Here is a 12,752-nt window from a genome sequence, read left to right on the forward strand (position 1 = left end):
AGGCGCCCTTGGAGACCTTGACATTGGATTGCTAAAGCTTCACAAGAAGCAAGATGCAGACGTTAAAGTCAAGGATGTAATAGGACACTTAGTCAAAGATCAAGTCAAATAGGTCTACGTGCAGAGGGTGGGGAAGATGAAACCAAAGCCTGCTTGCGAAGAACAGGAAGAAAACCGGCCTGGCCCAACCTGGACACTGATATAAAGCAAAAAATTTCCCCTGAAAATGTATAACCACAAGTTCATCTTCACATGATTTTTAGTTGGAATTCAGGTTTCTCATGTGGCTCGTGAGAACTAAAACCGAGGCATTAACTCAAGTTACCCCTGCTTGATAGTGCCCAAGTCAGCAAACAGAAAGGAACTGCAACTCGCCTCTGAGGAACCAAAGGACAATGATGTCATTCTTACAGAAGTCAAGTTCCAAAGGAAATGAGCAGCTTACAGTGAGTAATAATAATAATAATAAACTCTACAGGAAAAAAAGAAACAGCAGAAATAAGAGACAAATGAAATAGATCCTTTAACGTTTTACATGTGAAAATATCTGCAGGTACTAAAGCTTGACAGTAACAACTTTTTTCTTGTTTCTGAGGAAAAGAAGTTTGGAAATATGAGCAAGCAATAAAAGCCTAAAAGGAACTATCAGATTTGAAGAGAACTTACAGAATTGAAATACATATTTGAAATTTGAAACTCAAAGGACAGATTGACTAGTAGATGAAGCCAAAGAAAGAGCAGTAAATTAGTAGGTAGACTTAAAGGAACTATCTAGAATAGTGAGCAGCCTTAATGTATGTTTATTAGGAGTGCTAGAGGGAGATAATAGAATGAGTGTACAGGAGATACAGGACGAGATAAGGAGCAATAATTCATGCACTTGTTGCAACTATTAATGCTGAAATCCAGGAAAGCTGGTCCATCCTATGCAAGGCAGATAAAATGAAGTTCACACCTGGACACATCAGAGTGAAATTGTGAAATATTAAAAGGAGCAAATATACTACAGCAGCACAGAAACAGGCTGATCTCCAAAGGATCCTGATCAGATTTGCAGATGGCTTTTTAATGGGAGCAACAGAAGACAGTTAATGTGCTAGGAAATAATCAGTGAGGATGGATGCTATCTTTCAGAGTAAAATAAAGACATTCAGATAAATAAAAAGTGTGATGTTATCGGGCTCGGCAGCGTGGCCTAGTGGCTAAGGTCCTCGCCTTGATCCCATATGGCCGCTGGTTCTAATCCCGGCAGCTCCACTTCCTCTCTATCTCTCCTCCTCTCAGTATATCTGACTTTGTAATAAAAATAAAATAAATCTTAAAAAAAATTAAAAAAAAAAAAAGTGTGATGTTATCAGTAAAAGGTTCCCACTAAAGGAACTTGTAATGTATTCATAAAAGAATAAATATGTTTCCATTTAAAAAGGCCATGCACAAGACTCAACGGGCAAAGATGTTGACAAATGGTTGGGGATAACATGAACAAATATTAACTAAATTACTCATATACAAAAATATCTCATTTATGCAATGAAAAAATCAGGATATTATTAAAATATTAGATAAAGCCATATAATTTGAGACATGTTGGAAATTAGAGGCTTATTAAGATTTTATTTACTTGAAAGGCAATGTTACAGAGAGAGGAGAAAGAGAGATTTTATCTTCTGAATAAACTCTCCAACGGCCACAATGACTGAGCTAGGCTGAAGCGAGGAAATTTTGGGGGGACTCCCGAGTGGGTGTCAGGGGCCCAAGAACTTTGGACCGTTCTCAGCTTCTCTGCCAGGTGCATTAGCAGGGAGCTGGATCAGAAATGGAGCAGCCAGGCCTCAAACTGGCATCCTTATGAGATGCCAGCACTGCGGATGACAGGCTTAATCTACTGCAACACAGTGCCCGTTCCCAAAAATTAAAGTTTTTAAATTTCCCTCAATGATTTGAGAGTAAATCAAACATATAAACTAAATTTAGGATTTGCTAGTTAAATGTTCAATGTTAGAATACTTAGGGCCGGACAGTGAAGGTTCACTGCTCCTACGGGGCTTTCTACAAGGATTTATCAGAGATGTTCATGAAGACTTCCTCACCGCTGTTTTTAAAAATAATTGGCAACCAGGGCATCAATTTCCACTTAATGAAGTTAGAGTGCCACCAGCACCTGATATAAAGAGAGAAATTAGTGAAGGACATGAAGTAGAGGCATATTCTAGAGCAAATGACCAAGAACCATGTGGATGGTGGTTGGCCAAAGTTCGCGTGATGTAAGGAGAGTTTCATGTGATTGAGTGTGCTGCTTGTGATGCCACTTACAATGAAATAGTAACATTTGAAAGACTTCGGCCTGCCAATCAAAATAAAACTGTCAAAAAAAATACTTTCTTTAAATGCACGGTGGATGTTCCTGAGGATTTGAGAGAGGCGTGTGCTGATGAAAACGGACATAAAGATCTTAAGAAAGCAGTAGGAGCATGCAGAACTTTTTAGCACCCAGAGACTACACAGCTAGTGATACTGTCTGCCAGTGAAGCAACTGTGAAGAGAGTAAATATTTTAAGTGACATGCATTTGCGAAGTATTCGTGCAAAACTGAGGCTCATGTCCAGAAATGAAGAAGCCACTAAACATTTAGAATGCGCAAAACAGCTTGCAGCGGCTTGTCATAAGGAGTTTGTTGTGAGAGAAGATTTAATGGGCCTGGCAATAGGAACACATGGTAGTAACATACGGAAAGCTAGGAAGTTTCCTGGTGTTACTGCCATTGAGCTAGATGAAGATACTGGAACCTTTAGAGTCTATGGAGAGAGTGCTGATGCTGTGAAAAAAGTTAGAGGTTTCTTGGAATTTGTGGAGGACTTTATTCAGGTTCCTAGAAATCTTGTTGGAAAAGTAATTGGGAAAAATGGCAGTTATTCAAGAAATTATGGACAAATCTGGTGTGGTTCGGGTGAGAAGTGAAGGCGACAATGAAAACAAACTACCTGGAGGAGATGGGATGGTTCCATTTGTGTTTGTTGGCACTAAAGAGAGCATCGGAAATGTGCCGGTTCTTTTAGAGTATCATGTTGCATGTCTAAAGGAAGTAGAGCAGTTAAGAATGGAACGCCTACAGATTGACGAACAGCTGCGTCAGATTGGTTCTAGGTCTTACGGTGGAAGAGGCAGAGGTTGTTGGGGCCCTAATTACACCTCCTGTTATGGTACAAATTCTGAGCTGTCTAACCCCTCTGAAACAGAATCTGAACGTAAAGACGAGCTGAGTGATTGGTCATTGGCAGGAGAATATGATGGAGAGAACCGACATCAGCGTGACAGCAGAAGACGCCCAGGAGGAAGAGGCAGAAATGTTTCAGGGGGTCGAGGTCGTGGTGGACCACATGGTGACAAATCCTCCATCAGTTATGTGCGCAAAGATGCAGACAGCAATCCATACAGCTTAGTTGATAATACGGAATCAGATCCGACTGCAGACACTGATGCCAGCGAATCTCCTCACAGTACTGACCGTCGTAGGGGGTCTCATAGACGAAGGCCTGATGAAGATGCTGTTCTGATGGATGGGATGACTGAATCTGATACAGCTTCAGGTACGGAAAATGGGCTAGTCTCAGAGCAGACAAAGAAATCTCCCAAGGAAACTTTGGCTAAAAATAAGAAAGAAATGGCAAAAGATGTGATTGACGAGCACGGTCCTTCAGAAAAAGGCAATAAATGGCCCAACTAGTGCTTCTGCATGAAATTCCTAAGCTACAGCATACTCCCGGAGAAGAAAAGATTAATTCCTTAAAAGAAGAAAACACTCAAGAAGCAGCAGCCCTGAATGGTGTTTCCTAAACTGAAGAAGTTCCTAGTTTACAGTTCTTTTCCGTTACATTTACAATAGTGCTTGTACGGGCTTGCCAAAGATAGAATATGGATCGCCAGTCTTTCCACCGCACTTTCAGTTCCTCCATTTGGAATTCAGAAAGGGGCTGGATCCTGAAGAAATCATATGTTACACACACGTTGACACCTGCTGTGTTATAAAATCTATCACCAGATGTGCCTTGAGAATAGTATATGTAACATTAAAAAAAGTTGCTGGCTATAAGAAAAAGAACACTTAGGGAAGCACTAGTCATAAAATATATAACACAATTGAAAAACAAAATTTAGTTAAGTCCCAAATGATTCAAACATAGGTAAGAGGAGTGGGCAAAAAAAGAAGAAAGAGTAGAAAATATAAGACTACATAAATGAATAAGATACATAAATAACTTTCATTATCGCAGGTAAAATGACTAGACAGTTGCAGTCACTATGGAAGTAAGACAGCTGGAAACTTAACTACCATATGACACAGCTCTCCCACTCCTGGGAATTTATCTAAAGGAAATGAAACCTGCATGTCATAAAGCATCCTGCAGCCCTGTATTAATAGCAGGACAACCCACACAACAAAAACATGAAAATAACCCAGATGCCCATCAGAAGAGGAATAGATCAAGAAACTGTGGCATATCTACTCTATGGAATACTACTCAGCCATAAAAAGGATCAAATCTTATTATTTGCAACAAAATGATTCCAACTGGAGATCATTATGCTCAGTGAAATAAATCAATTGCAAAAGGACAAATAGCATATGTTCTTTCTAACATAAGATAACCTTCTTACAAAATATATAATAGATATATAGGTTAAAAAAAGCATATACATATATTCTCATAGATGAACTGTGGAATGAAGATTAGCATGCAGGAAAGTGAAGATACGGTGCAGTACACATTTCCACTCCCCAGGAAAAGGAAGATTCCTCGTGAAACAGTTAGCTATTCCGTGACAATACGATAGCAGACGTTCGCTTATGCCTATAGGCACAAGGCCATGACACACTTAAATAACAGAATGTTACACTTGTAACTCTTACTAAAGGAGAGAAAATGGGGAGAGAGAGAGAATCTTCCATTTACTGGTTCACTCTCCAAAAAGCCACAATGGCCAGAGCTGAGTCAATCCAAAGCCAGGAACCAGGAGCTTCTTCCAAGTCTCCCACATGGGAACAAAAGCCCAGAGACTTGGGCCAGCATCCACTACTTTCCTAAGCCGTAATCAGGGAGCTGGGTTGGAAGCAGAGCAACTAGGACACAGACTGACCCCCATTTTAGATGCCAGCACTGCCGGCAGAAGCTTGGCCTGCTGTGCCATGGTATGGCCCCAAGACTGATTTTTAAAAACACCTAGATTATGTTCTAGCTGTAAAAGACATATCTCAAAAATAAGGGTACTTCAGAAAGTTTGTAGAAAAACAAAATTTAGGTATTAGTTTATTTTAGTGCAAAAACATTTTTGAAATCCGTGGAAATTTTTTCATCAAAATGAGCTCATACTTTTAATTTCATTGAAGTACCTTTATAGAAAAACCCAGAACTGCGAAATATCTACATAAAGAAAAGCTATACAAAGAAAACACTAAAAGAAAGTTGTGGCTACAGGTCTTTGGACCTGTCTGAGTGGTGGGTGCTAGGCCTGTGAGCCCCAGGAGTTCAGGTCCATGAGCCCACCTGGAAGAACTGGTCTTCCTCAGTGTAAAGGATGGAGTGCCAGACAGCAGACCATGGTGCGCAGAGAGGACATGGTAGCCCATTGGGGCCTGCAGAGGACATCTGGTATCATAGCAGAGAATGGAGAACAGAACATATGGACAACTACCCCAGCCAAACGATGACAGGAAATCTCTGGGTGAATGCAGTCACTAAGGTTGACTGTGTCAGCCAATGGACCTTGGAAGGGATTCCTTACCCACACCGGTGAGACCGACAGCACTCTGGAACTAGCACATCCACCTGGGCAGAACCCTCAGAGAATGCGCCACACTATGACCCTGGGTTGATCTTGGATGGCCTTTCCCCATCCTCAGGTACTGGGATGACTTGGAGGCTTGGTATGGTCTATCTCCTTTTCTCCCCACTCTCCCCAGAAATGGGAAGAAGAGATAGAAAGCTTGGAAACAATGATCACATCTACTTCTCCCTAACCCTAGATCCTTCCCACCCTGATGAACTATGTAAACATCATCTAAAATCATAAAAATAATAATAAAATTTGGGCCCGGCGCAATAGCCTATTGGCTGAGGTCCTCGCCTTGCATGCAGTGCCAGGATCCCCAGTGGGCACTGGTTCTAATCCAGGTGGCCCCACTTCCAATCTAGCTCCCTGTTTGTGGCCTGGGAAAGCAGTCGAGGATGGCCCAAAGCCTTGGGATCCTGCACCTGTGTGGGAGACCCAAATGAGGCTCCTGGCTCCTGGCTTCGGATTAGCTCAGCTCTGGCCATTAAGACCACTTGAAGAGTGAATCATCAGACAGAAGATCTTCCTCTCTGTTTCTCCTCCTCTTCTATCTCTGACTTTCCAATAAAAAGAAATATTTTTTTAAAAAATTTTAAAGAAAACAAGTTGTGGCTATATGAAAGAGAATTTAAGGGCAGAAAGCATCATTAGGAGTTAGATCAGGAGAAGACAATGATGCAAGATTCAGTTGACCAGGAAGTTATAATAGTTCTCGATCTATATATGGTCACTATCACACCCACAAAAACAAGGGAAAATGGAAGCATCTTCATGACAGTATTTTTCAGGCCACTTCGGTGAAGCTACAGAGGATCTGAAGAACACAGCTCCAGGTGCTGGCACTGTGGTGAAGCTACAGAGGATCTGAAGAACACAGCTCCAGGTGCTGGCACTGTGGCGCAGTGCGTTAAGCTCCCAGTTGCGGTGCTGACATGCTACATTAGAGCACCAGGTCCCAGCCTGCGTGCTCTGCTGCTTTCCAGCTCCCTGCTTATGTACCTGGGAGAACAGCAGGACCTGGCCCGAGTGGAAGATCCAGACGGAGTTCCAGGCCCCTGGCTGTGCATGGCCATCTGGGGAGTGAAACACTGAAACAGGTTGAAGATAGTTCGCTCTCTCCCTCTCTCCCTCTTGCCTTTCAAATAAATCAATCTTGCAGAATAAAAGAACAAAATTACAAGCTTCGATATAATGAATTTGTAACGTAGGCTATCAAAAATGGGAGAAAGCCATTTTTAAAGTTATATGTGTTTATACACATATTTAGCAGTTATGTACATGCATTATGTATGTGTGTATATGTGTATATACACATGTGCATTGCATATACATATGTATACTAGAGCAAATTAGAAACAGAGATAGCCTACGCACCCATTGGTTCACCCCCTAAATGCCCACGATAGCCAGAACTGGGCACAGGCCAAAGTCAGGAGCTGGAAACACAATCCAGTCCTCCCAGGTGGGTAGCAGGAACGCGAGTACGGAGGTATCAGCAGTACCTGCTGGCTTCTGCAGGATCAGGAAGCAGAATCAGCAGCTGGAGCTGGGTGTCAATCCTGGGCTGTAAGCACCATAACTGCTAGGCTAATTCACCCCAAGGAAAACACACTTCTTTTCAAGCATACCTAGAACATTTTTTTTTTGTAGTTGACATTCAAATAAAATTTGCATTCCCAAAATATTATACAGTAATTAGAAAATACCAGCCAAAGTATTATTAGGATACTTTTACGTGCGGTCTCAACAAATTTGAACAGAAGCAAATTTTAACAAAGGTAAATTTTACAGTGAAACATAGCAGTAGATTAAGGATCTTAACATGTTTATTTTACTGCTATTTGACACTATGATACAAAAATAAGAGGATTTACTTGACATTTTTAATAAATATCTCATGGACTGTTGAGTGCCTTACTGGTGAAAAGATTTAACTGGCTAATCTCATCAATCCATTTTGTACATTTAGTAAGCATCAACTCTGCCCTACATAACTCTTAATGCAATTCACAGCACACAAATGGTTATCATATTAAATACATAATCAACTCGGACTTCTCAACAACGAGGAAATTAGTAAACCATCAAATGGACTGCTTACCATACACTTTCCTCATAACTAAATAACACACAAAAAATCAAAACAATATTTGTCATCATTCTAAACTATTGCCAGCAACTGACGGAAACTCCCAATTTGCCATATTCATGTTCACAATATGCTAAATGTACTCTGCTGTTACTTCATCCATGGAATGCCTACATGCCTAGAACAGAGAATTTTCACCATCTCTTGCCGTGGGACCTGACTTGCAGCAATCTATATTTAGATCAGAACTCCATGGGCACTTGATGAACTCTACCTTTCCATGTTGGCTTTCTTATATGAGAGAGAATATATGGTATTTATTCTTTTGTGATTGACTCAGTTCGCTGAGCACAATAGTTTCTAGTTGGGACCACCTGGTTTTGAATAGAATAATATCATTCTTCTTGACAGCTGAATAATATTCCATTGAGTAGATGTACCACAGTTTTTTTAACCATTCTTCCTTAGACGCACATCTGGTTTGTTTCCATGACATTGCTATTGTGGATTGTGCTGTTGTGAATATAGGATTACAGATCCCCTTCTCGTATGCAGATTTCACTTCTGTTGGGTATATTCCTAAGAGCGGGATTGCTGGGTCATATGGCAGGTTTATTTGCAATTTTCCAAGCACTCTCCATATGGATTTCCACAATGATTGTACTAGCCTACACTCCCACCAGCAGTGAAGGAGGATGCCTTTCTCCCCACATCCACGCCAGTATGTGTTGTTTTTCGAATTCTGAATGTAGGCCAGTCTCACAAGAGTTAGGTGGTACCTCAAGGTGGTTTTCATTTGTATCTCTCTGATGGCTAGAGAGCCTGAACATCTTTTCATATGTTTGTTAGCCATTTGTATCTGTTCTTTTGAGAAACGTCTGTTCATTTCCTTTGCCCATTTTGCTACAGGGTTTATTTTTTCACTATCCTTGGGTTTCTGAAGCTCTTTGTAGATCCTAGATATTAGTCCCCTGTCACTTGTGTAGAATGCAAAAATTTTTTCCCATTCTGTTGGTTGCTTCTTCACTTTTTTAATTGTTTCCTTTGCTGTACAGAAACTTTTTAGTTTGATATAGTCCCATTTGTTCATTTTGGATTTAATCGCCATTGCTTTAGGCGTCTTTTCTAAAAAGTCTTTCCCTGTTCCTATATCTTGGAGTGTGCTTCCTATGTTTTCCTTTAGTAGTTTAATGGTTTCTGGGTGTAGATTTAAATCCTTGAGCCAATTAGAGCTGATTTTTGTATAGTGCGACAGGTGCGGGTCCTGCTTCTTTATTCTGCAAGCTGCTATCCAGTTGTCCCAACAGCTTTTATTGAATAGACCAGGTTTTTTACCTGGATTGTTTTCTGTTTTCTTGTCAAAGATTAGTTGACTATACATGTGTGGATCCCCTTCTGGTGTTTCTATTCTGTTCCACTGATCTTCTTCTCTGTTTCTGGCTGTCTTGAAAAATAGAAATCAAACCGGAGGAATCACAATTCCAGACCTCCAGACATACTATAGAGCAGTGGTTATCAAAACAGTCTGGTACTGGTGCCTGGAACATTTAAAACAGATGCATAGAGCTGCCGCTCGCCTCTCCCGGGAGTTTAAGACGGGGATTGGCTGCAGCAGTTCTTTGAAGGACTACATCTGGGCTCAGAGCCTGTGGAATAGAGGTCCAGTCACAGGTGTGTATGACGGGAGCGAGGGCAGAGCTGCAATGACCACCAGTGGACATGGGATGGAAATCTCAGGTGAACCTGGACTGAACACCAGGCTCCTGCTTTTGGCCTGGCTTTTGGGGGACGCACCAGGAAGTGAAAGATTCATCTCTTTGCCTTTCAAATAAATTTTACAAATGTTTGAATTCACCAATTTTTATGGACCATATAAAACTATGGGCTCACAGGCATTGAGCCAGTGGATTGAGTTGGCCCTTATTCTTTTCCTTCTTTGTATCCTTAATTCCCAGTCTTAGTGCGATGTTTATTTAATGTATTATTATTGAATGACAGTAATATCCTACACTAACCTACTCCAGAAATTGAGGATCAAATAGGAAAGAAAACGCAGGAAGAACTCATAAACTGTGTCATGCAATTAAAAGGACTTGGAGGCAGGAGAGATCTTCATTTGAGGAAATTAACTCAAGATCGCATCTGGATGAGTAGAATGCCAGGCTGGGGTGTATCATTGTCAGAGAAAACGAGAGAAAAGCTGAGGAGAACGTTGCTTCTTCACCATTTTTTTTTTTTTTTTTTTTTTTTTAATTTTTAATTTTTTTTCTTTTTATTGTATTGTTGTTGACAATCTTTACATAGTTAATTACAGTTATAGGAAAAAGAAGGAAAAAAAAGGTTTAGGGGGATAGGAAAGTGGGTAATGCTATTATGTCCATATTGTTTCCATCACGTATCTGAGGTAAAGGGGAATATTGAGGGAGAAGCCCCACCCGGTTTCCCGCCCACCCTAAGTCCCGGATGTGGGGCATGCTCTGAGATATGTGCTCGAGTGGTGTTAATAGTTCTGCAGTTATGAATCGCTGCCAGTTTCGCTCGATGAGGTCGTCCACCAATTGATATGGTCCATCATAAAGTCTCCGTTTGCCCCATAATTTGCTGCCAACATATAGCTGAGATGAATGATTGTCCTGTTCTGTCTTCTGTCTTTTCTTGGTTAGAGTTCTGAGTCCAGCAGTTCGATTGGGGAGATCTCCAAAGATACTTTGAGGTATTCCCAGACTAGTTTCTTGCATGTTCTAGCAAGCACAGGGCCCGGCACAGTCCATCACCCCGATCAGCTGGTGGTTGCAATTGCTGGGTTGGTTCTGTTTTCAGTCCCGAGTTGCACTGGAACCAATGGGTGTTGCAGTCCAGTCTGGTTCGGCCCTTACATCAACCAGTGGGAGCTGCAGCCTAGTAGGGGCGACCCACAATAACCCCCTCCAAGCCCGCCCCCTACCCTGGTTTGCCAGTATGTGTAGCAGAAGACCAGTCTGTCCCCCATCCCATTTGGCTCTGGTACTTGTCAATGGGTATTAAAGCTTAGTTCTATCTAACCAACTCAACCATCCAGCCCTCACAGATGTTGTTGAGTGCCTCTCTATCTAGCCATCCCAGCCCCCGTCCTAGTTTTCATGCCCTCCCACGGGAATAGTGACCCAAGAAGGGGGAACCCACTTTTCCCTCCCAGGTCTCTCTGTCCCGGTTTATGCACTCTTTAGGTGGTCCTGAGATTTGACTCGACAGAATTAGTCCCCAGTGCCAGCTTCTGCCAGCTGATGCTGCGGCCCTGATCTAGTCCACATGCAGCGCACAGGTGTTATAGCCTTGCTTGGTCGGGTCTGTCTCTATCCCAGCCAAAACTCTCCAGTGGGAGTAGCTGACTGGTGAGGGGACCAGCCCCTTAATCCCCCCGCCAGCTCTGCCCCTTCCTTCCTGGATCTCACGTGTGCTGGATGGGTGCTGCATTCACATCCAGTACAGGCAGCCACGCCCTGGCATTCCATAATGTGTACTGGTTGTGTCGCAACCAAACCCGGCCCATCCCACACTCTGTTCTGGCGATCGGATTTGCCAGTGGTTGACATGAACTGATTCAGCCTGGTCTGCTCCTGACCCATGCCGAATGTATGCCAGTGGGAAACTTTCCATGGCCTATTCTGGGCTGTTTCCTATCATGCTTCTTGCGCTTACCTGCAGGGACTGTGTCCTGCCAGAGGAGTTGCCCAGGCTCCTCCATCAGAACCCCTCCCAATGCCAGATTTTGCGCTTGCCAGGGGGTTCTTGAGCCAACCCTACTCAGTTCACCTCCTGTCCTAGCAGGAACAGTGGTTTTTCCTGGCTGGCTTTCACCCCATTCTGGTTCTTGATGTTGGATGTTTCAGCCCGGCCATGGCTCGTCCATACCCACGTACAGCTCACACATCGCTCAGAAGAGGAGTGAGACCCAGCCTAGTCAGTCCCACATCTACCCTGGTTCTCCATAACACCAGATGGTGTTGGGATCTGAACCGGCCTGGTGCATCCAATCCCAGCCCACACTAGTGCCTAGGGTGACTACAACTGTTTCCTAGATAGAACGCAGCCCCCATTCCAGCACATACACTCCTTGGTGGGAGCCTCATCCCAGTTGTGGTGTCCCCTTACCTCCCAGATTGGGCCTGTTCCTAGCCGTAAATCACACACCTGCCCGTGGTTGTTCTGAGGAGCATTAGCTGCAAGCCTCAAGTTCATTTGGGATTCCCTCATTGCCAGCATTCTGTTTCCTTCATTTTGATTGAAGGGATCCCCAAAGAGACTTTGAGGTGTTCAGAGATCAGGTTACTAGCAAGCACAGTGCTTCATGCCCCAAGCACTATGGGTTCAGGAGGGAGCCTCCCAGGCAGCAGGTCAATGAACCAAAAGTCAAAAACTCTGGCCGGGCGGCCAGCAGGCAGAGCCTGGCGCCAAATGGCGCGCTGGCCGCCCTAGAGCAGCTCCCCACGTGTACGTGGTAGCTACTGTGTGTTCCCAGGCTTGAGGCGAGGCCATCCCAAGGCCCCCGGCAGGCAGCAAAGTAGCTGCCTGCCGGAAGTTCAAGTCCTTGGGCCCCAGTCCCACCCTTCCTGGCTCCTCCCCCCAGCTCAAGCCACATGGCGAGCAGTAGGGGAGGCCCAGACCCGCTACACAGACCCCCGGGACTCACCCAGAAAAGGGGTAGCCATCGAGGTTCCGGCAAATCTGGGAGCAGCTCCCCACGTGTACGTGGTAGCTACTGTGTGTTCCCAGGCTTGAGGCGAGGCCATCCCAAGGCCCCCGGCAGGCAGCAAGGTAGCTGCCTGCCGGAAGTTCAAGTCCTTGGGCCCCAGTC

General features: G+C 43.5%; 1 pseudogene across 1 annotated transcript; it reads left to right on the plus strand.

Annotated features, from left to right (window-relative positions):
• The first annotated feature begins 398 nt into the window (after positions 1-398).
• LOC101525939 (RNA-binding protein FXR1-like) lies at positions 399-3,905 on the plus strand (annotated as a pseudogene). Its single transcript, XR_009245212.1, has 2 exons — positions 399-446; positions 2,012-3,905. The product of XR_009245212.1 is annotated as an RNA-binding protein FXR1-like (transcript).
• The last annotated feature ends 8,847 nt before the right edge of the window (positions 3,906-12,752 follow it).

Source organism: Ochotona princeps, chromosome 4 (genome assembly GCF_030435755.1).
Source record: "Ochotona princeps isolate mOchPri1 chromosome 4, mOchPri1.hap1, whole genome shotgun sequence".
Taxonomy (NCBI): Eukaryota; Metazoa; Chordata; class Mammalia; order Lagomorpha; family Ochotonidae; genus Ochotona; species Ochotona princeps.